The following is a 9,144-nucleotide window of genomic DNA, read 5'->3' as shown; positions in this document are numbered from 1 at the left end:
AATGATTTTTTTTCCCCGTAGATATGTGTCTAATTTGTTCTTTTGTACGTGGGGATGAATCTCACTCTGTGAATCGCTTATTATGCTAAATTATGCCGGCAGTCACGCTTTCCGATTCGGAAGCTATCTGGTCTCCAAACCCAGTGAACCCAATCTCTGGGAGGAAGAAAAATAAAATCTGGAGGCTTCATTTCAGACAGAGATTGGGACTGAGATTAACTGATCCATAACGCCGCGCACTTCAACGCCCAACTTCACTTTTACAGCTGCGTATCTTCAAAACAGCAGCTGGCACAGTGCTTCAGATAGCTGAGAACATTTGAACTAGAAGTAAAAAAAATCACATTCCACCGTCTCAAAGACGAAGCGAGGAATCCAATGTGCACTTCAGTTTGTTGGAGCTCGTCGGGGGAATGCTTGGCCTCTCTCGACAGGTGAGCCGGCGATATACAGTATCGTCGTATTTGGTATCTGTTGGATGGCGTTGCCGTGTAACCGAGACGCCTTCGAGCACGCTGCTGACAAACAGCAAGACCTCGCCGAGACATTGTTCAGAAAGGCAAGACTTCCTGTCGGTAGCCCATGCACCATTTGCTTCATGTGAAAATAAAAAACTGGCTGACTCGATGTGGACAAGTGTGATGAAGTGTACCTATTCCGTGTGACATCCTCACCACTAAATGTGCGTCCCGTCATCCGCTTGAATGCATCGGAGCTATATTGACAAATGTTGAATCCAACCAACCTTAACCACACCTGTCCTGATCCGCTGTGAAGTCCTGGGACAGGGATGTCGTATGTGTAGAGATTGTAAAGCCCTCTGAGGCAAAATGTGGGCTGTATAAAATAAACTGAATTGAATTCTAACACTCCTTTTGAATAGAAAAAGGCAGCCTGGTTTCAGACCTCAATTACCAACCTCGCTTTTCTGTTTCATCAGCTATTCAAAAAGGTCTTTAGGGAGAGAAACCGATCATCACTTGGAGATAGATAGCTGGATAACTTGATACAACCATAAAACATGACAGGCTACTCTGCCTCACCACCGACGCATCAAGCCACTACGAATGTACCGATGGGAAACTAGCACCCAGTCTCTGGCAAGTTTAGAACTGACCCTAGAGGGGAGCCGACGCTTTAGGACCACTGACCGAGCGTTAAAATGGTTTCAAGGTGTCACGGTTTCAAGGCTTTATTTGACATTTTTGCCAAGACCAACAATCCAGACACATTGGAACTCTAGTCCAGGGCTCAGAGTCAACAGTTTAGAAATAACACTTAAAAAACAAAATATAAAGGAAAACACTATCCAGAAGTGCTAAAAAGGTGTACACGATGTTGGACATCATCTTGAGAAGTAACTGTTCGAGCGTCATATTTCTTTAAGCAATATTGTTCATTTCAAAACGCAATGAATTCACGTGCCAAACCCACAACCTGAGCCGGCTCTCAGCTTGAGTCTCACTGCTGAAGCCTGAGCTTAGAGCAGGATGACTATGAATTGCTGGAGAGCCAAAATAAACCAAAGCCTGCTCGCCATATTGATTTTATTACATTGATTACAAGTCAAATTAGTTTACAGCTTGTTCCAAGTGGTCGAAAATATATGAATTCAGTTTAAATGCTCCGTGCAGCAGCCTCTGTCTCAACTAAAAATGATGTTGGTGGGAGAGTTTCATTTTATTCACTAATGATTTGTTATGTTATGTGATTACAAATAAATGAAGATTATGGTATTTTGTGGTCAAAATGGTGCACGTCTTTAGGGTTTTTAAAGCGTCGGAAAGTTTTCTTTGAGTAACTTGAACCGATTTGGATCTAATTACATTTAGTTGAACTGATTTGTATTTGCTTTTTTATCGTCGATAGAACTACCTAATGGTTTCCTTTAGTGGCAATTCACATGTTTTTTTGTTGGTTTAATGGATACATAGCATCGTTCCAACGACTCTTTAATGGCACATTTTCACAGCAGGGGGCTGACGAGACTCACTGGATCCCAACACGCGGGAAATGTACACTATGAGGAACATAACGGGCCCTCAGCTCAGCGGATCATTGGAGGCCTATGAAAAATGATCTGATGAAGAGAAAAATCACAATGGCAAATAATGTTACCGGACGTGTAATGAGGGTTGCCCTAGTTAATGAAGCTAAAAGAGACAAAGGCAACACAAACAACATGATGTTGAATCTGGACTGGAAGAAAAGTCTTGTGTGTGGAAAATGACTTACACAATGTTAATATGGAGACGCTGCAAGGACTAGGTGTAAGGCAGAAGAGTGGTAGAGTAGAACTAGTCTTCCAATCTGCTCCCCCCACAATGAAAAGACTTGGAAAGCAAATAGATCCATAAATACACGGACAAGGTTTTCGGTAGCTTGGGGCTATGTAAGCAGATGGATTTATCTATAGCGCCGCTCTGTCACTGCAAATGAAATACGGCCTCATAATTGATGTCAGAAAGACAAAGAGCTTGATATGCGTCCAGAAATGGATCTGGTCTTCAGAGCATTGTTTGGTTTACTGAGAAACATTTCCTTTACTGTCTTAAATCACATGTACTAACCTATTTGTGGTAATATTCTAGATATTGGAAATACCTCTATATTAAAACATGTCAATTTTGCAATTACTGTCAATGATTTTACACATAAAGCATTTGGGGTCTGCGGGACATCAAATGATGAGAAAGTAAAACGAGTGTCAACAAAACACAACTAATGTCTAATGTCAGGATCACTACCTCAGTTAATATTGTAAACACAAGTTTATGGTCCCAATAGTTAGTTTGAGGATTTCTTCAACACAGCGTGATGTTCATTGAGTAAAGTATGGTCCATTAAGAGTCAAATAGAGCATAAATCAGGGTATGCTTTCGGGCGGGGCTACAAGGTGATTGACAGGTCTCTACCGGAGCATCGTCTCATCTGGGAGTTGTCTTGTTTGTGTCTAATAAGGTTAGTCCTTTCACTGTGTCGATTCAGTTCACATTCTAGTCACATGTGGTTTTACTTTGCTAGTGTGACACTTCCTGTTGAAGAAAAAACATTCTGGCAACAGTCAAACACCAAGATGGCAACAGGCAAATGCAATTTCGAGACTCTAAAACCCACAATCCACAAACCAATGGGTGACCCCACTGTGACTGTGTCCATTCCTCTACTGCCTAGAGATGGCACTGATTGGACCATTACATATATCCATTACAATCAAGCTATAGGACTCTGCAGCCATCTTCCCATGTCCACTCAGCTCTGTAGTTCCTGAAATATTATCATGATTCCGTAGCCAAGCCTGGTTTTCTGCTTTCTATCCTAGATTGGAACCATTTTTATCGTAGACCAATGAGCAGTCGACGTGCGTATTGATCCCTGAAGTCCTTGCAGCTGCTAATTTGTGACAAACAAATGCTCAGGTTGTCGAGCAGGACATTGAACCTTGGTGGTCCTTTTCATTTTATTTTACAGAGCATTGTCGCTGCAGCACTTTGCTTACTTCCTCATCATGTTCAACAATATCACGCTGAATGGTTTGATAAAAGAAGCGAGAAGAAGAGAAAGACCTTCAAGTGTTCAAACAAATAGCATTGAGCGGTTTTCTTTGGAAAGTGGCGGATTACAATGAAAGAACTATGGTAACAACTATTCAAAGGGTTGCTGTTAACTATTTTACAAAGTGTGATACCATCAAACAAGAATCAGCTCACAAACTGAAAAGTATTAAGTACCAATCTTTAGTTTGTCTTCTGACATAGCGATGGGTCCATTTGCATATACTGATACTTTTTTCCATATAATCTCCTTCTGTTTTAGAGTATCAAACAGTGAGTTCAGGGTCGCCAGGGAACAAACACTGTTTTGCTTCAACACATTTTTAGTCTTACGGGCGACTGTGGCTCAGCGGTGAGCGGGGTCTTCCTTCAATCAGAGGATCGGTGGTTCAATCCCCGGCTCCGCTAGCCCATGCTGATGTGTCCTTGGGCAAGACTCTTAACCCCAAACATTGCTCCTGTAGCTGTTCTACAGTGTGTGTAAATGTGACTTAGTCCTGATTGGCAGGTGGCTCCTCCCATCAGGGTGTGTTGGGTGAATGATGTCATGTCATGTAGTGTTAAAGCGCTTTGAGTGGTCGTAACACTAGAACAAGTGCTCTACAAGTACAGGTCTATTCACCATTTACGTACTTTATCAATGCCCAAAGGGGGAAGTTGTGCCCTCCGTGTCTCCTCTGATGCATTCATAGGCTCATCACTCAACCAGTGCACTGATTGGTGAAATGAGTCTTGACCAAGGACGCTTCAGCAGGTTGCCGTACTGGGGGATTCTATTTCCTTTGTGTGGCTGTTTTTGGCTTTATTTACATGATTGATTGATGTGATTTCTCTCCCTTGCTGTGTAGGACCTGGGACCTATTGGACCAGAAAGAAACTGGAAGGGCATCGGTATCTCCCTGCTGTTAATTGTGGCGGGGCTTTCTCTCATTGGTCTGTCCATCATTCTGCTGTCAAAAGGTGAGGCTGCCTACAGCTCCAGGGCCACAGAGTTTGTGAAAGATGAATGGAGGATTGTATGTAAGCGGTCCTTTAACTTGATATTCCAATCATTCATGAAACATGAAGCTTTCTCCAGATGCAGTAGAGCCACTTGTCTTTGTCGAGTCTAACCTATTCCTTCATAACATTACAGTTTCCTTGTGTGTGTTTGTATGTGTAAAAAGTGCTAATAATATCTGTTGTTTTGATTTACCCTGGTTTCAAACCTGTGAAGCTTGATTCTAAGACTTTAAAAAACACAGTTGGAGTGTATTGTTGTCGTTGTTGTATGATTGTTGAATAGTAATTGACAGAAAAGGAAAGGTGTTTTCTCTCCCTTCTGTAGATGATGATGGTAAACCCTTCGGTTCACAGTTGACACTGGATGACCTCTTTCAAAGAAACTTCCAAATACATGACCCCGATGCAAAGTGGATGAGTGGTAAGTCACACTCTAACACTGTCCATAATTATAAAGTCATATGAAACGTTGTCATGTGTGTTTTTTGTCTACATAAAAGCCGTGGTTGTTCATAGTCATGGTAAACAAACCTTCATGAAGGTATTTCATTCTTTACAATATGCTACGTTAGTTCAATGTAGCGGTCGCTGGGTTTCTTTTCTCACTTGTTCCCTCTGAGTTGAGGCAGGAGACAAACAAGGCCAGCGGTTTTGATATCAATATATATGATCTTTATACCAAGATGATTAAAATACACCTTGTAGTTGCAATGATATTTACAATTAATCTTCTTTCTGTGGATTTCTTAAAGTATGACTCCCAAGTATGTTCTTATTTCTTTATGGTCTTGTTTCTACATGTGATCACTCAAACATCTGAGCAATAGTCTGAAGTTAATGATTAGAATCACAAATGTTACAGATTGAATTAAGAGAAAACATTTTCAATGTGAACTGCAGTATGTAACCGATAGAAATATATCTTATCCGCCTCCATAACACCATGTGCCATCTTAACGCCGTGAGTGTTCAGAGAGCCCATTCATCAGTGTGTTTCCAGGCTGGGGCCTGAGTCCACGATTGGAAATGAAACCCAGAAGATGTGTGAGTCACCGTCTGTGGTCTGGGTTTCTCATCACAATGCTCACCCACACAACTCTTCTCCTTCAGACACCATGAATGGAATGGTGCTCGTAGTATCGGTGCTGTCAAGATTGGCAGGAGTGCAGAGGCCGGCTCCTCTTAGGCCAGCTCAGTTTTCCACTTCTGAACACTTGACCTTGCCCATGTGCTCCCCTCTTTCATGTCTCTGGAGGACCGGAACACACAAGTCCTTCGAGAAAAACTTCCAAAAGTTTTTTTCATATATTGGCTGGATTCTCCCAAACCATCTTTCTTTTTTAGTGTGCAGTTCATGAAAGGAATTAAATCTCTGAATGATCCTTACAGCACAGAATACAACCCAATTGGCAGTTTGATGTGATTCTGACATATACTAACAATCGGTGAGCCAACAGTTGTCGGTTCTTGGCAGTTTGATTCTTGAATAAGTATTTGATGTGAAGCGGGAAAAAAAGCTTAAACGCTCAGTTTATCTGCAGAATTGAGTGATGGATACCACATTGAATCATTAAAAAAAAAAGATTAATATTACAAATATTGATTAATACAGCTTTAGGTAAAAAATATATTAATATACCGACTCTTGTAAATTGTATAAATGAAATCACCGGAATACAATATTCTTATCGTTATTCTTTTTTCTGCTCTTGCATTAAATAAATACTTGCAAAGTATCCATCTGTATATTAGTTACTCAGCTTGTGTGATTTCATCACGCAATGAACGGGGAAAAAAGGACAAAAGTCTCGATGAATTGCAGTATAGGGATGCCGCGTTTCACAACAGCAAAACACACACACACACACACACCTACACACATTTACTTCAATTCACGAAGCCCTTTCTCCATTTTTGGATCCTTCGTTCTCTGTGGAGGCAAATTTGTTATCTGTGATATTGGGCTATAAAAAATAAACTGAAATGTATTGGACTGTTTTCTTGAAGAATTCAGGATATCACGGGGGGAGTAATGAAATGGTAATTTAGTGGGTGGCTTATTCCTACAAAGGGAGGGTTGGTTATCTTCTTCAAAAACATGTTTGCTTTTTTTGTTATAAAAAAATGACATCCTGAGAGCAATCAATGAATCAAATGCACAAAAAGTCAAATGGGTGCCTGTCTCATAAAGCCATCCAATCATTGTCAGCGCTGATGCAGCATTTATAGCTGATAACATCGTCCCAACCGAAGCAGTAGTGTGAACCCCCCTCCCCTCCCCCTCCCGCTGAACCCTGTGTGACTCGGCTCAGCCGTCGCCATGTTGAGAGCTGTGTGGAGTCACTGCTTGTTGCCTTGAATTATTTCCTGTTGAGCGACTCAAAGCTTCTCTCATCATACTTTCGGGGACGGCCGAATGGAGCGTTCAGGGCGGCTGTCATGAAATGACGGACAACCAAGATGCACCTCTGTAATAGCTCAATAATGAACCAGCTGAATTCACAGGACTTGAGATGTATCATAAACTGTAGCTTACAAGCAATAATTTACTTGCGTGCCAATCGACTGGCCTATTGGAGGACAGTGATGAAAGGGGAATGATTACCATCAGCTCCAAGAATCACAGGAACATACTGGGTTAAAGAGGTGCACTGGACTTATCACGACAAAATAAACAGCTTAAAAATAATAAGGGTCAGAACATAACTCCTAATTCCAATGTTCAAACCTGCAATCACACACCCACTCTAACCTAAGATTTTAAAGGGCCATAGCAATACTTTATCATCGCATGTCCACTAAGAGTTGGGAGACTCGCAAGAGAGAGTCTTTGTTTGACAAACTCCAAAAACACTGGACCATACAAGTCCCAGGATGCAACTCAGTGGCGTCTTGTTGTCGGTCTCCTTGTCTGGCCGTGCCCATCAGATATAACATCATTAGAGGTTATGGCCTGCAGAGTCACAGGAGACATTTCACATTGTGCTGTCACAGCAAATAACATAATCTTCATGTGTACGGACATCAAATATGAAGGTAAAATGTCCACTTATTTAATGCCTTGAACTTGAAATTATTGATACGTCTCTTTAGAGTCAAATAGACCAGGAAGCAGGGTATGCTTTAGGGCGGGGTTACCTTGTGATTGGCAGGTCTCTACAGCGATCGCAGTGGTGTTTCACCTCATAAAAGTTCATTGCAACGTGTTTGTCCCATTTCTGTACTCTGCTCAACGCTCTGGTGTTACTTCTGGTTACAAAACTGATGAAAACCGCTAACTCGAGGCTTCAAAACAGCTCTCTCAAACTCTTGTCTTCGTCCCACCCGCCCGTCAGTTGGTGTGAGAGCACCGGCATCGGCGTAACGGCGGATTTTCTTTCATTCTTGGCTTTACAGAACGGTGGCAAACCATCTGATAGCGGGGACACTTTTAATCACAGCTGAGATTGCGTTGTCACCTTTTATCCTCCGAGGGTTTATAGATGGAACTGTTGTCAACTCAGGAGGACAGTAGCCCCATTTTTCAATTACATTTGCCGTGAGATGTTTTATACAATCATCGATTTGACGCGTGCCCTGCATATACAACATGCAGAGGGGATGTGGTCTGTTTCACGGCGGGGACGGTTTCCAAATCACAATAACCTTTTTGAAGATTCCTTTTCTTATTGAAAACAAGCAATCCATCTGTCTATCATATTAATGTTCCCGTCGTTATAGTCTAAGTGTTTTCAGTGTGTGCTAGTCTATAGCCTTCTTGTCTGAGATTGATGCCTTTAGAGCTTAGTCATTGACATTTATATGAGATGGGGACCCTGGAATGATTTACACCTGTCAAATACATTAATGGGATTCCGGCCTCCCTGAACTGTAATGTTGTTAGGGGATTACATTAGAGACACTTCTGTCATTGTTTCCACTGTTGGAAGTTGAAGTGTAATCTCCCTGAGCCCAGCTGCCGGAGACGGATCCTCCTAAATGAGTCTTTATTGTTGTTGTTTTCGTCTCTCTTGTCTCACACTCTTCTCTCAGGGGCCATCCCAGGCATCGATCGCTCTAATCATTTTTTTCTTGCGTGTGTTTCTTTTGCGAATCAATTTCAACCCCTCCCAAGAATATTAAATGTTGGCTTTCAGTACAATCAACAGAGGAATTCTGTTTGGTCCACTTGAGGCGTCCTTTTCCTACGGAGGGAGCGATGTTTCCCAATATCCCAAATTATAATGTACATTTTGGTCTTGTAGCGCAAGGTGTGGGTGCAGAACGTAGTGCCTCTCTCCTCGGTGTCGGGACTCTAAAAGTAACGAAGAATAAGCTGGTGGAGGGGTTGAGTAGCAGAGTTTATCACAATATTCTCAAGCTACGTTTCCTTATCTGAACTGCTTTGTCTCTCATCCTTAACCATAGTCTGCCAGGACAGGGTGTCTAAAGGAATAAACCAGTGAAATGTAAGACTTTTTAAGACTTTTTAAGACCACGTCTAAATAAAATTTAAGACCTAATTTACGATGGAAATATACATTAATCTAAATTAATTATTCAAAGTAAACACACTGATGTCTGTTCAAAATTAACAGTATGGTGTAAT

At 41.6% G+C, this 9,144-nt stretch overlaps 1 pseudogene; it reads left to right on the top strand.

Annotated features, from left to right (window-relative positions):
- The first annotated feature begins 478 nt into the window (after nucleotides 1-478).
- The window catches only part of LOC130201621 (inactive dipeptidyl peptidase 10-like), a 70,545-nt pseudogene continuing 61,879 nt past the window's right edge, over nucleotides 479-9,144 (top strand).

The sequence above is a fragment of the Pseudoliparis swirei genome, chromosome 2 (genome assembly GCF_029220125.1).
Source record: "Pseudoliparis swirei isolate HS2019 ecotype Mariana Trench chromosome 2, NWPU_hadal_v1, whole genome shotgun sequence".
Lineage (NCBI taxonomy): Eukaryota > Metazoa > Chordata > Actinopteri > Perciformes > Liparidae > Pseudoliparis > Pseudoliparis swirei.
Note: the sequence above shows the minus strand (reverse complement) of the source record. Positions and strands in the feature narration are given on the sequence as shown.